Here is a 15,583-nt window from a genome sequence, read left to right as displayed (position 1 = left end):
AAACCTTGAAGAATTGAATCGATTTGAAGAATCTTTGAAAGACCAGCGGACGACACAAAAATATTTGAATGGAATGTCATTGATTTGCGGAAAAAGTGGTCGCAATAGCGGACTTACCTGCTGTTACAAGCTGATCGACCACTTTTTCACTCGGAAGTTCCTGATAGAATGCTCCTGGACAGGTGGCACTCGCCAGGCAAATGAGCCAGGAACGAGCTCGGCAAATGCTTCAGAAAAGATAGCATTAAAGTTTTATAAAAATGTTCGATCCCTTTTCTGTCAATTGATAGTTCAAGCGGATAACAGATTTTCAGAACTAGAATGCGACATATTCTTCAAGCGAGTTTTAAAAAACAGTAAGCAACGTGCTGAAGCGAAAAACCGGGCATCTGCTCCCAAAAATCGACCAAGTAATCTGAAATATCATAAACGAGCTTATCAGGTGAACGAAGAAGAAGAAGATGATGATACCGATGACGATATTATGTGAAATATTTTTTTTTAATTTATCATGTTTTGTTTTAAAGTTATCATTTATTATTGAGTTACTTTTTTTAATTTTTTTATTTTAAATCAACAATGTCTACAACATTTCAATTATCTGTATATATTAAGTTAATAATACACCATCCGTGGAATACTTTGTTCATTATGTTATTTTTATATAATCGTTACAATCAATAAACATTGCTGAAAACGTTTTAAAATAGATCTCCTGTTTGCTGAAACACGATTTACGTTTATCACATGCACAACGCAAATGATTGTCCTCATAAAGGGTTTACAATTGCACCTCATCATATTAGCGTTAAACTAAACAATATGAATCTTTGAACCAATCTTATAACAAATTTAAGTGAGAATTTCATTATTCAAATGTTGTTGAAATAATGTGACGACTTATTCAAAATGAGCGTGTAAAAGTGTAAATATAACGACAGTTTAGTCAATCTATTGCCAATTTCAACAAGTGTTTTAAAAGTGGCAAACGGATCGAGCAGCTCAATTCGTCGGCGTTAAGAAAGTTCCGCTAATAATTGAGGATAATTGATTTCCAACGCGCCAGTAGGGAACGTTCAACGCCTACCTGAAGCGGAGAAGCAAAAGTTCCATGAAGCTGCCGGAAGATACGGCATCGTCGATAACCGAGGTAAGCGAGTGTAAGCTTGATGGAGGATCATCCGGTGAAAAGTAGCCTCACGCTGCTGGTCGATACGGACGACGAGGAAAGAATTAAAGTTTACTCGTCCTGGAATCAGCAGCTAGCCTAGATGATTCACATTAGGCTTATTTATATTACGGACGGTAAGTTTATTACAGTTTAAGAAAAGTTACGAACCTTCCAGAGAAGAATTTTAAAACTTTTTTTCGAGGAAGGCTCACAATTTATAAGGAACCTGCAGATATTTTATCAAAATTAATCCCTTTTAGCTATCGAAAAGTTTGGCACCGATGATATGTGGAGGATCTGCATGGATGTCCCGATCGAGTGTCATTTTGGAATTTGGACATATAGCAACCCTCGCCAACTGTTGCAAAGTTCCCAGCGAGTGTATCTTTTGCCGGCAGTGTGGATTCAATAATTAATTACAGCAAAAATGAATACAGTTCCACCCATGCATGATTAGGAACACCTTTTAGCGGCAGTGATATTAACCTAGACATGACATTTACAACTCCTTTCAATGGACCGAATATAATTGTTACAGTCAGATGTACGAGAGAACTTCTAATTATTCAGGTATCGGCTAAAGAAATTATACTCTTATTACTTAATGAAAATTGAAATTGTCCCGATGTATCAGTTAGCGTTATCTAGATAATAGAAATTTAGAACAAAAAAGAAATGAACGAAGCATATAAGAGTAAATCAGATGCGTAGGAATAGATTAACAAAAGTGTATGTATACATTCTATTCAACATAAACACCATTAGGGAAAGTAAGAAGTATAAGATCTTTTAGTGATATGATGATTGTAAATAGAAAATTTGATAAATGTGTTATTTAGCAGAGGGAGTCAAAAAACGAATTAAAACTGCGTTACGCAATAATTTTTCTGCCCCTGATGTATCATTTTCTATGTTGCATAGTATACAAGTGTTATGCTCAAAATCATCAAATCTATTTATGGAATTTGCATGTTTCTAAAATTTTGATTTATTGTATGACAGTATAACTGATTTTATAAAATTGTGTGAATTATTGGGATAAATACAAATGAGGTTCTATCATTCGATGGCATACGAACTATTTTACATTTAATGTCGCATATTTCAAATCGTCGAATTGAATTCAATCGGCCATCGCTTTTGTAAACGTTAATAAAAGAAGACAGTAAAGGTTTTTGGAAACTAATTTGTTTCGACTGCAAAGGCATTCCACATACAAAATAACTCGATTGGTTTTTAACGCAATATTTCATCCCTACGATGCTGTTGTCCTTTGTTAAAAACCATCGATTCACCAAATCATCTGCTAAGCTAAACCTGTTTAGTTCGACCTTGGAATATACTTCGACATCAGTTTTATCCTGGAAGTATTTCTTGTAATGTGAATCTGGTATTTGGTGTTTGAAATTAGGAAAACTATTTGAGTAAGATATATTATCGAATTGCACAATCTTAGTTCCTTCGCTTATGCGCTTTGCTACTTGTGCTAATGGTTTGTTTCCAGATCTTAGCATATTTTTTATTTCGCCTAATCTGTTTTCAAATGGATAAGAACTGAAGTTGGACAATATTCCATATCTTCTCACATCATCAACGAGGTGAACTAGATTGTGGACATTACTCGTGATATAATCTTTACCGTATATCTTTTTAAAATCTTCGACATATCGAATCAACATTTTTTCAGCCACATCAATTAAGTGGACATAGCAGTCGTTAGAACAAATCACAATCGCGCAAAAAAAATGTAAGAAATGTTCAAAAATCTCCTTTTTTAGAAATGGTTTCAAAATAACTATTGAGATGTAAAATAAAAAATTCCTGAACTCCAAACCTTTCCAGTAGCCTAAACAATCCAAACCTCTTACTGCCCGATGCATTTCACTGGGTAAACAACATTCTTTCAATAAACTAGAAATATTTGATATTTGTTGACCTGTCCATTTAGCTTTATACCTTCCCAATCTGCCATCTCTCCAGCCAAAAAGGCATTTTTTCATAATACCTAAATCTACTAAATGGAGTGAGTCTGCGATTGGAAAGTCTGCGATCATGTCTATTGGAAGTCGCAACAGAGGGGAATCGACCTTATGATGGGTGTCATAATTTTTTTGGCGGAATCCGGTGTCTGTTCTTTTATGGCATATGGTTTGAGGAAAGCAGTTACAACCAGACACATAAGAATACTCTCCTTCTGTAGTGCATTTTAAGCAACCATTTTGCGCATTGAAATTGGAAGTCCCTGTGAAAAACAACTGATTAAGTTCATGTTGAATGACTGTACCAAACAAATACAAACCTTTTATGTAAGCTCTCGCAGGAGCGTCACAAATGAATCCATCAATTTTTATGGAAATCTCGTGACCGTTTATCAAAAGTCCATTTCCAATAATAGTTTCCATCTCGTCCACGAACTGGTTAAGATATTGGTTTACATCCGGAGGCTTTCCTTTACCAGCATAGATACCAACGATCATGGGTTTCAGAAACGGCATTTCTTTGATTTTGAACAATATTGGCCAAAAACAATCCTGTGAGCTTTTAAATATAGGTAAACCGTCAATATTAAATATAACAGTAAGCGTTGAAGGTTCCGTTATATGTTGAGAGATGTCCTCGATGCATTTTCCAAATCCGTTATGCCAATATTGTCCATCTCCCATGTTCTGTATAACCACTTTGGCATCGGTTTTGAGTAGAGTTCGGGGATCACGGGGAACATCAATTCCCAAAGTGGAGTTTATTATTAATAATAAGTCCTTTACAGCGTTGTGAGTTATGCCGAATGATACAGCCCATTTTCGTAGCCTTTCTTTGAAAATTTCTCCGTTCGGAGACTGCGATGATTGAACGGCAGGTAAGGACAAATTTTCGTGCGCAATTTGTTCAATCAACCTTTTTGGGAAGTCTGGAATCTCCGGTATAGAAACTGTACTTCTAACCTCGCTTCTAGTTGGAACTTCATTTGTTTGTGAAAGTTTCTCAATTTTAACAGGCGCCTCGATAATTCTTAAATAATTTCGCTGGGTTTTTCGTTTAAAATTACCACTTCTTTTAATATTCATTATATTTGTTGACATTTTCTACTGTTTTGATTTTCTGACCTATACTGAACCAATTACACGACAAATAAGCTTTCATAACATAGAGTAAAAATGGTTGTCGTATAAAAGGTGTATAGCAGCATGTTTTGAGATTATTTGGTTGTTTTCAGATCTAGTTCTAGAACCTAATGTTTTGGTTTTCTAGAGAGGTTTAATAATTGCTTTGTAGTGCTCTACTGAACTAAAAAAATAAATGGTTATAAAACCAAAGCAATATTTGGCATGAGTTCTATAACAAGACTGTATAGTGGTTTTTAAGCTAGCTTAAAGTGCGTTCATATAGAGATCTTAATAAATTACGTTACAAAGCAATCAATTCTTTATAAATCCCTTATACAACAACTTTTTTTTTTAATAAAACTATTCGGAGTTTAAAATGTTGCTTGGGATTTGGTATTTTAAAAACTATACGTAAAGATGCTCAAAACGATCTGAGTGGTTGTAACCGTCGTTACAAAGTCCTTAGGTAATTTTTCCATTTTGTTTTAATTGTTGTTTCGAACTGTTGTTTTTTTTCTATTTGTTAATTTAGTTAGGATTAGGCAAATTTTAAATAAATGTTTAGAAGATAGGTTTTAACAAATACAATAATTGTTAGTACAACAAATTTAAGCTTTTATGAAGATTTCATGATGATTAAAAAGTGGATAAAGGAAGGTTTTGGTATGCCACTATCATGTTTGAAAAATGCCTCTGTCCTAAAATAACAGGTTAAATAGGATAAATGTATCATTTTTCTCTTTAAAACTTCGAACCTAAGCTCTAACTAACATCTTAAGAGAGAATTGAAGATCTCAAAACACCCCCTCTTCCCACGGCCATGATCTTTGGTATAGCACACTTTTCAGTGCATTTTTGGTACCTATAGAGCTAACGCAGATCCTATTGGCTTCCCCGAAATTTTGGCGACGTAACCCCTTGTTTAAACCTTTTTCACGCATACTCGTGCACCACTACTATTTGAATTAGCGTAAACAATATAAACACTATCATTTTTTTTACGACCGTTTAAATCACAGCTGGTTTGATGTTTGGGGGTTTTCGTTGATGTTGTTCTTTGCTGTTTAGACGTAAAGATTCGCTTTATAATTAACGTTTCGGTCTACTGTTTATTTCAACCATTTTCAGAAGCTATTTTGTAACATAAAATTAGGAGAAAAAATAGGTGTAATAACCAATAAAGCTAAACAATAATAAGAACATTCACAAGAAAGCCTTTTTTCCGCCTGCTAAGGTCGTCGCATATATTGGAAAAGGAAGTCAAGTGTATTTCTGCTGCTGCTGGTGGTTGTCGTCGAGTCGACGATTTTTCGAAATTGCTGGATGCTCTCGTTCTCTCTCCTCTCTGAGTTTGGTCCATAGTCCGTTGTAGGCATTGGCAACTCCCTTCGTAGCAATCTGGAGATCAATCGCTTCGTTCCCTCTCAGTTTGATGTGGAAATAGTTTCTGAAGATGGTTGAAATAAACAGTAGCCCAAAACGTTAAAAATAAAGTGAATCTTTTTTCATTTAAACATCACTGAACAACATCAACGAGAAACCCCAAAGAAGAACACACAATTATTGTGTGAGTGAAGTGAAGTTGGATTCTAAAATTTAGTGCGATGATGCTTGCCACTCAAAGCTTAAATGGAATCTGCAAACAGCTCGATTATCTTATCACTTGTGAGGTTCGGTGCAGGCTAGCAGGAATCTACTGTTTGGAATCGCACTGACTTTAAGTGTGCCTTACGGGGAAAATGACGGTTAATCACTCCACTACACAAACTGCATCATGATCACTCGAAGCACGACGATGGAATGGCGATTATGCCGAATGATGTGCGCGAAGAGGTGTGTTTTCAAGATGGCGGCCGGCCGACTGACGAGGGGATGGAAATTGCAATCTTTCAAATTCATTATCGACGGAACTAGTTTTGCTATGCTTCACAATACTTAACGATCTTTGATTTGCGCCATGCGGCATTGAAATTTTGCCACCTCTTCTTTGGGTGTACTTAAGACTAAAGCGTCAAGGATAAACTGGCTAGAATCTTACTAATGGTTACATCATCAGCCCACAGAAAGAGTACACAGAAAGAAACTCGATCTCATGACCGCTAGTTTCGAAGACTTAAACGCTATCTTATAGATCACGGTCGGCGGCTGTTGTGTTGATGTAGGTATATTTTGTAAAAACGAGTCAGTTTTTTTTGCCACAACAAAAGTTTTGCAAGTGTATTCGAATTTATTGAGCACCCTGTATATTATTCATATTCGACAACTACAAATAATTCTAAACTTTTTTCTTTTAGGTTCTATACAAACAAGCCTTTCTCGGTTTGTTCTAACTTCTGTTTTCCTCCTGACTCCTTATTTGTTTGGAACTTCGCGAAACATTGTGCACCTTTTCATACATTACATTTTAATGACTCCATCGTACCGGAGTCGAGTTTTATCTTATCGGCCTAGACTAAATCGACCTGTCACTTGTCACAGCTAATAATTCTTATTTTATGCACCATTTATTTGCCAGCTGCGTCCTGCCGCGCGCCATGGAACTCAACCTACTGGAACCGTTTTCGCTCAATTCAGATCCCAGCGTCCGTCCTTTTGCCCGGTTGCCATTCGATCGTTCGAACAAACGTACAGCGAACGAACCGAACGCGATACTTTAAGCGGTGCAATTTGATCGTAAATTGATCAGTGATTTTGATCTCTCTATTTGCCTCTCGTCGTGTCGTGGCTGCGCTTGGCGGTTCTTGTAATAGTTGCTTTAGCATTTGAAGTCTTGCTAGTTTGGCTTGGGAGCGAAACATGGCGCGCGCAGTGCTGCTGTTCCCTCAGAGCTAATGATCACAACTACGCGCTTGCATTTTCAGGTCCCGCTATCGGTCGATCGATCGAGCCGAATCAATTAAATTAATTTACGAGCACAACACAACACGACCATTTAACCTCCGCTGCCGCATCAACTCGTGGGGAAATTGACCTACTGTTCTAGCAAACTGTGTGAGCTCCTTCAGCACTCAGCCAATCAGCCTTTGACAGATGGCTTGGGGAGACCGCGTGAGAAGATCCATAACCTGCATCCGGACCATGTGTGGATCACTGTGTGAATAAATCAATTTAAATGTGAAATTTTTTGCACATTCCTTGTTCTGTTTTCATTTCATTGTAATTTGAGGAACTTGATCGAGCAAACATCACCTAGCAGCCAGTGCCATGATAACAATCGCTAATGGGGAGAAAAACACTACATAGTAGGCTGAGAGCTGTTCAAATATAGCGGCGAACCCAACGAGATAGGTCGCTTAAAAGCCTTCAAATTAGCAATGTTTTGTTCTGTCAATCCGGTCCCTCTCCTTCCACCGCAGGAGGGGGGAGCACTCCCCCCCCGTAGATAAACAGATTGGCTACCGTATAAATATAGATACATTGCCAAAGCTGACAATGATTTACAATCGCGACCGCAATTGTATGCGATTAGCATTCACCGCGACGTTTATGGTGACGAGTACAAATACAATTGTGCCAATAGCTCCGGATTGACGAATGCCGCCGCCGGTTCCGGGCGGCTGGAAGATCGAGGAATCCGCTGGTGGAGGGGCACCTAATCAATTAATAAATCATGCCTGTCAACAATTTATTCAAACATTTATTAGCTCATTAGTAGGCTCTCTCTCGAGTGCAGGCAGTTTAATTGAAGCTGGTGCCATGCCAATAGCGACTGCGGGGAGCAAGTAGTAGGCGGTGACCACGAGGGGTACTCACATACTACATGAATTGGTTGTCGCGTTTCCCCACCCGGTGCTGTGCCGTGCTTCGTTGAAAACTCGCCGTATTATGCAACTGCACAAGTGCTGTTGATTTTAAGTATGTTCCTCAAGATATACACATTATTAGTTGCTAATGTTTTTGCTGATTTCTGTTATAGCTGTGTGCAATTGTATTTTTCTGATGGAAGGGAAGTGTAGGAGTTTCAATACTTCCTTCAAAACCTTTTTGTCAACTTTCAAATATTTTTTTGACAAGCAACGATGGAGTTATCCTTAAAAAATCTTTCCGCGAGCTGAGAAAAATGGTTTCGGGTACAAAACAGTAGGTAAGTACAATAAATATAAATCAAAAGTGTCTGCGATCGGATTATTTATAGCTATTTTCGGTAACACGCATTTTGGACCAGAAAACCAAACAACTTACCGAACTGTCACTTATTTGGTTGGATCGAGGCTGCTTCGACAAGCAAGTATGGCTGACGAGAATTGTGTAGTAGTGATTAAAAAACAATCAATTTTGTGCTCAAGATGAAATAAATAAATGATAATTTGAAAGAACTTATGTTTTTTTACATTGTTTCACCTTACATTATAGATTTTTTTTTCGGAACAAGTTAATTTTTTCGTTTCATCTGGAATTTTGGTTATTTTCACAGGTATTCCGGTAATAATTACAGTTATCTCGGTTATAAGACCAGTTACTAAATAACTACAGGTTTTCGGTAGAAACTACAGGTGGTGCAGTAATTATTATCTACCGGTTTTTCGGTAAATCCTATACGTGCGGTTCGGTATTACAATTATCTGTCAAAGTGACAACTGCCAAAACTGATAGATCAATCACAACCACACTTGAAAATTGACAAGTTTTAAAATTAAAAAAAAAAATAACCGAACTGATTAATAAACTTTACACGTTGAGAATTTGGTAAAATAATGGGCGATGGAATCGAAAAGTAATTCTTTCTCTCCTTAAGAAAACCCCGTAAGATCTGTCAAAAGTTGGGTGAAATTTTAGCTGCATCCCACTTGCACTTATGCAAAACCATCACCCAAATTCGGTAGCGCTTCCATCGACTTTTACCGAACTCAACGATTTTTGTTGTTTTCGGCTCACTGGTCGTTTTAAGCCTTTGTTTACAGTTATTTTGATAGTTTTCATGCTTGTCATAGCTGCTGAAATTGTAAATTGGAATTGTTCCGGTAAAAATAGTTCAGCAGTGGCGTCTGTGTTTTTTCTTCTAATTTCAGAAATTTTAATTGCAGTCAAATCTCACGGAATTGGACGATCCAATGAATTGTCACTCACTGATGCCACTAATAAAGTTACCAATTTATGACTTTGTTATTTTTAACTGTTCGACAATCCTCGGAACACGATGGCACCAAACAAAGCTAATCAAAGTAGCCCTCGATGCTGGCTGCTGACACGCCACAATATTGTGTAGCCCATTATGCAAAACGGCTCTCGGTTGCAAATTTGAGGCTATAATGCCAAAATTTGTCACTACTGACCATAGCAGAGAACTGCTGCCTCGTCGTAAAACCGAACCTAACCTCAACGTTTCGAAAGACGCAAACGAAGAAGGAACGAACGTCCCCCCAATTAGAAACGATATCACCGAAAAGGCTAATGACTGTGTGAGACAGGAGCCGGACCGTAGCCCGCCGAAAACGACAAACGAAAAATAAACATTCCGTGTTGTTTATTTTTATAAGTCCATATTTTACCGCAGGCTCCCGGGGTTTTTTTTTGTTTTCATTCCCTGTTCTTGGCGCTCATTTGAATTTAATATATTATCAATTCATCTGTGTATAATCTCGGGATGCTACTGGATAAGGACTTTGGTTCACGGGGAAAGGCGCACGATTAATCAAATTTGCGCTATCTTTAATTTTTCACTGCTTGGTCCGCTGGACGAATAAACTTGACAAATTCAGCTTTTTGGAGACATCCTGGACTGAACTTCTCGGATCACGTCTAAACTGCTTAACTACGCGCTTGTGATCTTTTTCACTGACGGAGCATCCATTTTAGCCGTTCTTCACCTTCCAGTCGATGGTTAGGCTCTCGAAGTATCGTTTTAGTACTCTGCTGACCGTGGATTGGACGATTTCCAGCATCTTACCGATGTCCCGATGTGACAACTTCGGATTCTCGAAATGAGTGCGCAGGATTAATTCACGACGCTCTTTTTCGTTCGATGACATTTTTCCAAATTTACAAAAAAATTGACAGTGAAGCATGGCCAACGTGATTCTATACACTCTTATCTGATTATAATTCCTTTTTTTAAAGACATACACCGTCTTAGCCGATTTAGGCTTTACAGACTGAATAAATGACGTGGACAACTTAAGATTAACATTTAACACCCAGTACCGAGATGGGAATCGAACCCATGCCATCAGTGGATCAGCGATTACCGTCTTACCAAGCTAACCACTCGACCACCGAGACGTACGATTCCTAAAATTTAAATTTCTACAGCGTTTTTTTCCGTGATGCAATTTGATGTGACACACCTTTTTACACACGACGTGTTACAGCACTGCCAAAAACCGTTAATGAACGAAGACGATCCGCCGATCGTTTCACCTCACTTCAACCTGATCAACCAAAAATCCGCATAATGCCCATTGCGTTCGACGAAAACCACATCAACTGGAGCTGTAATTACACAGCAAAAAATAATTGCTGTAGAATTACAGTAAATATCCTGTAACAAAAAGGAGCAGGACATTTACCGGAATTTTACAGGTCGATGACATTTATTTTTCAGTGTGCCTTTAAAATTCACTGACCAGTAAAAACCCCAGGCCTGTAATTTTAAAACGCTGTAAGCTGCTGTAGACATGTAATTGCATTGATTTTATTTGCTTTAATGGAATCAGAAGTCACTGTTCAATGAATCAATTTTTGTTTCAATTAACAGCATATATTTACTAAAATAGACTTATTTCAAAATTAATTTGGTTTTATTTTTTTTTCTTTGTAAAAAATGAAAAAGTTCATTTGTAGATGTGATGCATATTCTTTGGCGTTCTTTAGGATCAAGTTTTGTCCCGTTAGGATTCAAAGATGGGTGCAGTAATCGTATCGAGTCCACCAGCAAACATCAGTCACAGAAGAGTCCACCTTAACGATTATTTTGGGGAAAACGTTTCCGCATTTCAGCTAGGCAAGTCTCGTAAAGTAAAACAGCTCGTCGGTGACTGGTGCCTGAAAAGTTAAAAAAGAATAAAGTTTATTTTATATCGTAGAGAGAAGGATTAGTTGCCCTACTTTGGACCTAAGCGATGGGTTTTGATAAACAACATGATTATCATCAATATAATAGCTTTTCTATTTCTCTTTCATCAACGAAACTGCTTCTAATGTAATTTGAAGACGTAGTTTAAAAGATATGAACATAATTCGGAAGGATATTAAAATCCATGTTTGGACCCACTGTGCTAGGCTTAATCCTAGAACTAATGCCGTATATTGGACCCAGGTCCAAAATATGAAAGGAAATAATTGATGTCCTTGTTTATTGTTGTATAATTATAATCAAAAAAAACTTCAGAACGTTATTAAAAAATAATTATGTACTGCTTGAATCATGGAATAAAGAAATTTGTGGAACAATTTTATATCACAGCAGCAGTATAAGAGTGTAGCAGATATTGTTGCAGCAAAAATCAAGAAATTGTTGATCATGGCCTAATGATTGGATTTGTTCAATTAAGGTTTTCATGATTTGAAAAACGAAATATTATCAAAATCAAATGTAGCCATGAAATGTATAAAATTCTCAAGTCATATATGGGGATGAAGGCAATAGAGGAAATAAATAAAAATCCTGAAGGGAGCATAAACCAGCATTCAATGTAGAATTTCTCGAATAACAGCTAAATAATCCAAATCTTGGATATGAGATAATGCTTTAATTTTATTGAATAACACAGCATTATGTTATGAAATTGGGTATCACTTTTTAACTACACATATTACCTATGGCATTGAAGTAAATTTTATGAAATTTGGTTTTGTTCTTCCTTTCTAACATGGAAATCTTTAAACTGCCTTTTGGAATGTTTACCATTTTTCTTCGGATACATGTTGAAATTTGGTAATAATCAATAAAACTATTAGCAAGGTTGTTTTCTTCGAAATAATACCTAAATTTTTGGATGAACTTCCGTATTTAGGGTTCGTTGCCCTGGATGAAGATAAAGGTTGAGGGGGTCGCAATACAACTTCATCACATACAAATGTTATTTCGACCTGAAACTGATGAAGGAATAAGAAAGAAAACTCACAATCATAATTTTGTTAAAAACTACATTTTTAAAACCATCTCGGGCTTTAACACTTCCGCCGTAATGGATTGTATTTTTCTGAAATAACATCAGCAAACGACGTTACGATTTTGAAACTTCTTCGATCAAAACGTAATACCACCAGGAACTATACAGTTGCGAGTTTTGTAAATAATCTTGTGTTTTGCTTCCATAAAGAATATAACTGGTAATCCTTTGGTCGAATTATTGTTGACTTTTGAACTCAGACGAATCACAAACCTTGAATCTGGGATTGCAGGTTCATTTGCAGCGCTAACTCGTTTACGAATCTGCATTCTTTCTGAGGGCCCCGCACGGCTTTTCGACCACTCCAGCTTAATGATAATCAATTCCATAACAAGTTTATGGCTGTTTCGACAGCTAAAATTAATCACTCTAATTAAACAAGCAAATAGAACGTTTGAAACAGAAATTTACCTTATTTTTAACGATTGATGTCGAGAACTTTCTTAAATGATTGAAACCAGTAAGCAGGAAAGCCTTTGTTTGTTTTCATTCAAGCATAATATTTCAAATGGGAATGAGACTAAAAAACTATTGATCGTTGTTCTGTTTTATTGAGACTCTTATTGAGGAAAACGATTTTCTTACGAATCATAAAATTATAATATTTTTTCAAAAAATAAGTAGGACTGATTTACACCCTTTCGAAAATCAATCACTGATTATCTGACTGCTACACGCTTATACATTTGCACCCAGATAAGGGGTTACAGTACATTCGATTTACTCAATTTTAATCACGTCTTATCAACCTTCGGTTCGACGTTTTGATTATAAATTTAAAATACTCGAAGAGTTAATTGTTTTCGGGGATGCATACATTGCATACCTATCCTGATTTTGCCTCTGCTGACTTTTTTATTTACCTTTACTGACCTGCTGGACCCAACAACCGAGTTTATTGTTGTGACGAGGTTGCAACATGTGCAACATGTTCCTCCACTTATCAAAAAATGAAGGCCTTCCGAGTTGTTCAATTTGGCTCCTCCTGTCGAACAGCTGCGGGAAATGAATTGCAATCATCTTCTAGATTGAATCGTAGACACAGTAGACAATTGTTCAGGAGCATAATCTTTCTCACAAAAAATGTATGAATGTCGAAGCTAAGTTAAAAGATTTGGAATTAACGAAAGGAAATCAATCAACTAAACTAAATACTTACCAACAATCTGGTGTAGGGAACGCTTAAGACTTGGCGATTTTCTGAACGTTGGGCAGAACAGAGCGGCACGGTTGTCGTTGAATTTGGCACTTTTCTAGGCGCATTTGGTAGTCTACTTTTTATGTGACGGTTTACTACCGTCTTCTTTTCCTGTCTTGAATTTTTTTCACAGAAATAACAAACGAACTGTTGCTGTTACGAGAATTCGTTTTGTTCCGATAGACAACCGAGAATTTTGCAGTTCTGTAATTTGATATCAGCCTGTAATCAAATGCTCACTTAAAAATAAATGACTATGACCTGTAAAATTACGGTAAATGTCATGCTCCTTTTTGTTACAAGGCATTTACTGTACTATTCAATGATTTTTCATTTAAATTTACACGTTTCATAAATTACAGGCTGGTTTATTTTAAAGGCATCCGTATTCAATGACACGTAATAGTCATTATTTTTTTCTGTGTATCCCTTGTGTAATCAGTCTGACATCGTCCTGCACAGCAAAAAATTTCTTAAAGTATACGCAATCTAAAATACGAGTGATCTACTTTTTGACCAGTGTAATTCAAAACTGATGTAATTTTACACTCTTTTTGATCTATTTTTGAATCGTTGGTATAAACTTAATTTTGTATGATGTATGTTTACACGCCCTGATCTAAAAAATATATCTCAATATAAAATTACATCGAAAACAATGTAAAACACGACAGATCCATTCTTTTCCTTTTTTCGCGGCATAAATTGTTCTGTTTTTATCCGAGATGGTGGTTTATTGTGCGAAAAGAAAAAAATTCGCTTCCGCAGTTAATTTAGTATTAAAATCGAACCAAATTCTTTCAGAATTGAATTAAAAAATGGTAGGTTATAGTTATAGACGAAATGAAAAAAAAATGGAACTTCAAATTCTCTTTCGATTGCAGGAATTGCTGTTTTATAAATGGATCAAAAGCCGAATCAATGTTGAATGTTTCTAATGTTTAGGAGATTCCGATTACTATGCTGTTCCGGAAGTATTCAAGAATGCTGCCTGACGCTGATCGGCAAAACATCGCCGTGCTGGGGATCATCGGACACAACCACAATTCCAGCTGCCAGTGATGGTGTGCATTTTTTGAGTTTGCAGTGTATCGGCAATATATGTTAAATAAAATGACACATGTGGCGTATTTATTCATAAACAACTCCCAAAATCTGATTATTTAAAAAAAGATTTGTAATATTAACGCTAATATGTTTTGAAATTTACATCATTGTGTATTTTTACACGACGGTTTATGTCATCCGTTTTCGTGCATTGTTTTCGATCTAAATTTACACGCTTCAAAAATTACATTGTTGAGAAAAATACACCGTGGTAGAATTTTATACCAAAATCGATGTTCCGTTTTCGTGCATCGTTTTCGATCTAAATTTACACGATTTTTTCTTGCTGTGTGTAGATGGGCAACATCAAGCCCGAAACCAATTTACAATAAGGTAATTTTATATCCTTTTTCCGTAAAGTAAGAACGTTATGTGTCGTGTCCTGTAACACGTCGTGTGTTATATGTATAGGTCTCCAACTCAAGGAACTCATGAAAAAGAGTCATCACCAGAACTCTAATAAAGCTAAAATCTGGCCATTTGGCCCTATCCTAGAAACGTCATCATGACCCATTTTTTTAGACTTCTATAAAACCATTAAACTGTGTTTTTTTGTCACCAAAGCTTTTATTGAGCTTTTACAAATCATGGTTGCATTATTGAGAAATGATCTGTTCAAATTAATAACAAAAAAGCAATGTTTTAACCATACTACGAGCATCTTTTCTACTGCCAGTGTATGAAATAGTATCGGAATAAGAAAATTTTAGTGAAGTATTAATTTTTATGGGAAAAAAAGTAAAATTAAAATAGTTTCGCGAAAAACATATTTCAATAAATATAACTGCAATACATGAGATAATTGTCAAATGTTCTCATAGAAATTTATTTTATTTTATTCATCTACAGTGTTGCCGAATACAACTATTATTTTATTTTATTCCTAATTAAA

At 36.3% G+C, this 15,583-nt stretch overlaps 1 long non-coding RNA gene across 1 annotated transcript; it reads right to left on the bottom strand.

The window, feature by feature from the left end:
- Positions 1–11,015: 11,015 nt before the first annotated feature.
- On the bottom strand, positions 11,016–12,936 carry LOC129740530 (uncharacterized). Its single transcript, XR_008736272.1, has 3 exons — positions 12,798–12,936; positions 12,600–12,740; positions 11,016–11,256 (listed from the first exon to the last, which is right to left on the bottom strand). It is a non-coding gene; the product is annotated as an uncharacterized LOC129740530 (long non-coding RNA).
- Positions 12,937–15,583: the final 2,647 nt, after the last annotated feature.

The sequence above is a fragment of the Uranotaenia lowii genome, chromosome 1 (genome assembly GCF_029784155.1).
Source record: "Uranotaenia lowii strain MFRU-FL chromosome 1, ASM2978415v1, whole genome shotgun sequence".
Lineage (NCBI taxonomy): Eukaryota > Metazoa > Arthropoda > Insecta > Diptera > Culicidae > Uranotaenia > Uranotaenia lowii.
The sequence above is the reverse complement of the archived record's forward strand: the minus strand, read 5'-3'. Positions and strand labels throughout refer to the sequence as shown.